The following is a 5,443-nucleotide window of genomic DNA, read 5'->3' as shown; positions in this document are numbered from 1 at the left end:
GGCCTTTGACAGCCCTGTCTTCGGGCGGAAGGCTGAGATCGCTGCAGCGGTCGTTGGCAAGTGGCAGTTGCGTGTGGGCGTCCTGCCTGTGAAGAGGGGTGTGGCCAGGTGTGTGATTAACCCCACCCCCACCCCCACTAGGGAAGCAGAGTCTGCAGGCGGCGGGAGCCCAGAGCAGCTGGGCAGCCCGAGGGCACAGTCTTCCCTGGTGAGCATAGCATTGAGGAGAGGAGGGAGAAGGTAAGCACCGTCCTGGCTCCGACGGGGCCCTTAAGTCCCCCAAGTTCCGAGGAAAGGATTAGGCTATTGGCATCAGGCGGCCAGCCCACACTGGTTTAAAGCTGCTGTCGGCAAGCCTGATGTTTCTTCCTCTGGCCATTCAGAGCGTCACCACAAATAATTTTTTGAAAAATGAGTGGCATGATTGCACAGCTGATAAAATAGATTTGTAGAACAGTGACAGAATTTCTGACTTCTTTGGATGGCTTTTCTTTGAACATGTGCCCGGCCCGTTTGTTTTCTTTCTTTTTTTTTTTTTTTAAATTTTTTTTTTTTTTGACTGAGAGGGGTGGGGAGGGAGAGAACACAAGCAGGGGGAGTGGGAGAGGGAGAAGCAGGCCTCCCGCTGAGCAGGGAGCCCGATGCGGGGCTCCATCCCAGGACCCCGGGATCATGGCCTGAGCTGAAGGCAGAGCTTAACTGACTGAGCTATTCAGGCGCCCCATGTTTTCAAATTCTCTTAGTATGGAATGGTTTAGTTCACTTGGATATTTTTTTAAGGCTGTGTCATGACCTAACCTAGATTAATTTTTAGATGTTGTCAATGGCTCCCTCAAACTTTTGAAAAGCCAAGTGAATGGGGATGGTCAACAGAACTATGCAAAGATGAAACTGTTGGCAGAAGGATGGTGTATGGCCCACAGTAATTTATAAAGTACTTACCTGCCCTTTTAAAAGCCAGCACCTGAGGATCCCAAGGCAGCCAGCCCCTGGACCACAGCCATCCTGTCTGCTCGCGCTTGGGCAGGCTGGTGGAGAACTGGCTTGAGGCTGTGAATATAGGGGATTCTCCTGATGCAGGGGGTGTGTGCACCTGCCCTCTTACTGGCCCTGGCTCCCTTGACCGCCCCACCTTTCAATGACTCCGATGTGGATTTGGCATTCCAGTGCTGTTGATTCTGAACACTGTGTGTGGATACGTGACCAAACAGGTACAGGTCCTGCTGTCCTTTCTATTTGCTGGGAAACTCCCTTCAGCGATCTTCAAGTGATATGTTAAACACTCTTCCACAGAATCCCAGTGTAGATAAGTCCCAGCAGACAGCAGTCTAGCCTAGGGAGCAGAATACGGGTCTAATGTTCAGGAACCTGGGTCCTGTTTTCAGTTCTCCTTCAGCTGTAATGGAATTTTAAAGCAGAGGAAGCCTGAAATATGAGTTGTCCCAGTGGATTATTGATAGCACCCCCTTTCATTTTAAAAAATACTTGGCCTGAGCTGTAAGCTACAAGGTTTATGAATACCATACAATACATAAAGGTTCAAGAGTAAAGTGAATTGTCTTGCATCTTAGGATTAGTTGGTGGCTGAGCTGGCTCTGGAACTGAGGCCTCCCCACGCTTTATTCCGGTCTCTCTGCCGAGTCACTCACTCCCTCTGTGACTCAGGTTCCCAGTGGGAAGCATTGTATCCGTATAGCCCAATTGGAGAGCTGGTATATTTATATTGGCTTGCCAAACGTGAATGCTAGGGGTTCAAGGAATTGTTCATCACAAGGTCAAATTACTCTATTTGCTTCAGGTTCTAATGTTAGCTTATGACCATGTTTGGATAATGATAGAAGCTCTTTTAAAAGTAGAGAAGTGGGGTGCCTTTGTGGCTCAGTTGGTTGGGCATCTACCGTTGGCTCAGGTCATGATCCCCCAGTCCTGGGATTGAGCCCCACATTGGGCTCCCTGGTTGGTGGGGAGTCTGCTTCTCCCTCTGCCCTCACCCAACTCATGCTCTCTCTCTCACTCAGGTGAATAAATAAAATCTTTAAAAAAAAAAAGTAGAGAAGTTAATTTTTACCCATCCTCATTTAATTTCTTGTAATTTGCTTCTGGTAGTTTTGATAAAATGTGGCCAAACATGAAAACCCTCCAGATCTTTCAGAACTACTCTGTTCTTTGATGTTGAAAACAAAACCAGAAACAATCTAAGGCAGACATTGATCAGTTCTAATCTCTTAATGTGTCCTGGGCAGTAAACTAACGGCTGCCATTGTAGCCACTAGATCTAGAGGATCACAATGGAAGTTTCCTGGAATTCTTGAGGACATGATGGATCTGCTTGGATAGTCTAGTCTTCACTGGTGTATTTTCGTCTCCTTCTTATGGGGTTTCTCCCTAAGAAAATTTATATAAACAATGTCCCTAGCTCTTATGCCCCTCACTCCTTTCCAAATTTCTAGTCTACTGGTGCCCAGGAGTGAAATCTATTTTAGAAAATACTCTAATTCGATAACTTGTGCTTGGAAGTGTCTGTCCCTTTATTATGTGTTCTTCATGCTCTTCCTGGGGAGTGGAATGGCATCCTTTGGAGGTGGCTGGCATTGGGGTGAATGAAGCAGGACTAAAGAAAGGGGGAGGTCATCTCCTCTTTCATTAGTATTATACCTGGTTCGGGTTCCACAATTTAAAAGAGAGTCTTCTAGTCCTTGGAACTAGCTCAGAAGAGCTTCTAGATGACTGAATAATAATAAAATCAAATCTATGAGCAAAAGGATAATTGGATAAGAGCCACTTGATATTGGAGTTGAAAAGCTTGGAGGTTGATCACAGAGGTCAACCATCAGCGATTCACCTTGCCAGCTGAGAGGAAACAGACCAAGCCCAGGGACTAGTGTAGGCTGCAGCATGAAGGGTATTGAGTGAGCCAGGAAGTTGTCCCTCATTATGCAAAAAAAAAACACCTTAGAAATTATACAGGTAAGCTCTGAAAGGTGGGGCAGCCCAACAGTCCTTTAATTTTTAGTCTTTGTTTTGTTTTGAGGCTCAGATTATCATATTCCTTAATTTGTGGTACACACAAGACCCTTCTTAGGTTTTACTTCTCATTCTATTTCTTCTGCTCTCCCACTCACCCTTTATCTTGCTCTCTCTCTTAACAACATATTCTTAAGATCTTCTTATGTTGCCAATTATATTTCAAATATTTCTAATACATTGTTTCTAACTGCTTTTTATTGGTTTCCTATTTCTATGCACTCTTTGCTTATTGAATTCTGTAGTATTGGACATTTCTGCTGCTTCCAGTTCTCACAAATGATGCCATAATGAATATACTCATATATATTGTTGAGCACCCGTTAGATCTGGTTGATGGGAAAAAGGGGAAGGGAAAGGGGTGGGCTAGGTGGCTCATGTTTTCTCTAAGCAATGAGGAATATTGAATTGTCCATGAGAAATGGAGACACATGATATCAAAAGTCCTAGCCTAACATTTCAAACATTTAGAAGTTCTTCTGAGTTCCTTAGTACTTTACTAAGACTTGAATAAGAGACTGAAATAATATTCTGGAACGTAAAGAGTGTGACCTTCAGTGATCTTCCCTTCTCAACGTCATTTCCTTCAACTTGAGCTGGTCGGTTCTGGAAGCATTTCAATTCTCCATATTGGCCATTGATTACCTAGACAAAGCAAATGAAATGTTCTAAGAAATCTTATTAGTCACAGGGGTTGAGTGAAGTTTCTAAAATGTTTTGCTATTTTAATGTTTGCAAAACCTGATGACATTCAGTTGCCCAACATTAGATCCCGAGTCACCAAGAAAGGGATAGGAACCTTAATAGGGATACCTTGTATTTATATAGTGTTTATAATTTATAGTGCTATTCATAAACATAATCCATCTTATCAAATCCTGCAACAACCCTGTGAGATAGTGGGGGTAGGATTACTGTAGCAGGTGGGGTAGCTTCAATGGTAGATGAAGAAATGGAGGTTCAAAGCAATTAAGTTGTCCAAGGTCACTTGGAGATTTAAGTGACATCGCTAGAAGCAAAGTGAGGGTCTTCGGAGGCTCCATCCAGCCTTTCTTTTCTTTTCTTTTTTAAGACTTTTTTGAGAGAGAGAGAGAGAGAGAGAGAGTGCACCAGCGAAAGAGCATGAGTCAGGGGGAGGGGCAGAAGCAGACTCCCCGGCTGAGCGGGGAGCCCTCCGAGGGGCTGGATCCCAGGACCCTGGGATCATGCCCTGAGCCAAAGGCACACGCTTAACTGACTGAGCCACCCAGGCGGCCCCCCATCCAGCCTTTCTGCAACACCTCTCTAATGCTCAGAGAAACGACCTACAGTAAGTTCAGAGTTATCCCCTGAGCTGGACTTTGTAAAGTATCTGTCCTTTTCAATTATTGTGTGATGTTAATAAGAAGGCTCAAGCTGCACACCATTAGTTGAACACCTGTTCATAAAAATAACTGGGTAAAAAAATAAGGCCCATATAACTGAGTCTCATGGCAACAAGCATCATGCCTGGTTGGACTTTGGCATAATTTGGAGTCCTACAAAGTACCAGGTGCTTGTCATTTTATTCATTACCTAATTACAGTCATAAAATAAGAATGGTGGCTGGACCATAAAAAGTAATAATTGATTCAAGTATATTTGTGTAGAGATAATTCCATTCTTCAAAGAGTCTTTTCTAGACATTTCAAAATGCACTAACAGCCTGAGGAGGTCATGCCTGCTTGCATTAGGTTACAACGGCCTACAAACAGGCAGCCTAACCATCTACCCGTCACACATGCACAGTACCAGGGAAGTCCCTAACTCCTGTTCCGTACTGTGTAATTAGGGCTCAGGCAAAAATATCATAGAACCCACTATACAGTTTTTAAAAAATAAATCCTGATGAAATGTCCCCAGAATGACAAATGAACAGCCTTTTTCAGAGCCAGGCACTGAGAATACGAACCTCTTCAGAAAAAAACTCTAATTTTTTTTTTACATCCTTTTAAAGTGAGTAAATGGCTACAGAGCACTATGACAATTCTACTTGACTCTCAGTTATCTGTGTGTGGCTTCACTGGATTAGATTTTTAAAATACCAGACTGATTTCTATCATCAATGTTTAAGTTTTGAAGCTCCCCTTCTCTTCTAAGAAAGAAACCTATTTCTCCCTACCCTGCAGCCTATTGATCTAACTAATTTAATTAATGTTCTCCTAAGTCAAGCAGAATTAGGACACTAAATGGGTTACCCAAAATGAATAACTTAAAACATAGGATATTTAGGGGCGCCTGGGTGGCTCAGATGGTTAAGCGTCTGCCTTCAGCTCGGGTCATGATCCCAGGATCCTGGGATCGAGCCCCACATCGGGCTCCTGGCTCAGTGGGAAGCCTGCTTCTCTTTCTCCCTCTGCCTCTCTCCCTGCTCATGCTCTCTCTCTCTCTCTATCTCTGT

General features: G+C 43.9%; 1 protein-coding gene and 1 long non-coding RNA gene across 6 annotated transcripts in view; one reads left to right on the top strand and one right to left on the bottom strand.

Moving 5' to 3' along the window:
• Window positions 1–5,443, top strand: part of LOC112836105 (serine peptidase inhibitor Kazal type 2) — a 137,205-nt gene that overhangs the window by 107,818 nt on the left and 23,944 nt on the right. Inside the window, exon 1 of one of the 5 annotated variants that reach the window (XM_073891734.1) lies at window positions 116–240. The exons of the other annotated variants lie outside the window; for them this stretch is intronic. The gene's annotated coding sequence lies outside the window, so the exon portion shown is untranslated. Of the gene's footprint in view, window positions 1–115; window positions 241–5,443 lie in introns of those variants that run through there. 5 annotated transcript variants of the gene reach the window in all.
• The window catches only part of LOC141372607 (uncharacterized), a 19,403-nt gene continuing 14,472 nt past the window's right edge, over window positions 513–5,443 (bottom strand). The window contains exon 2 of the long non-coding RNA XR_012377924.1: window positions 513–3,669. This is a non-coding gene — a long non-coding RNA (uncharacterized lncRNA). The remainder of the gene's footprint in view (window positions 3,670–5,443) is intronic.

This window comes from Callorhinus ursinus, unplaced genomic scaffold (assembly GCF_003265705.2).
Source record: "Callorhinus ursinus isolate GAN/ISIS: 27379988/994484 unplaced genomic scaffold, GSC_fseal_2.0 scaffold4, whole genome shotgun sequence".
Lineage (NCBI taxonomy): Eukaryota > Metazoa > Chordata > Mammalia > Carnivora > Otariidae > Callorhinus > Callorhinus ursinus.
The sequence above is the reverse complement of the archived record's forward strand: the minus strand, read 5'-3'. Positions and strand labels throughout refer to the sequence as shown.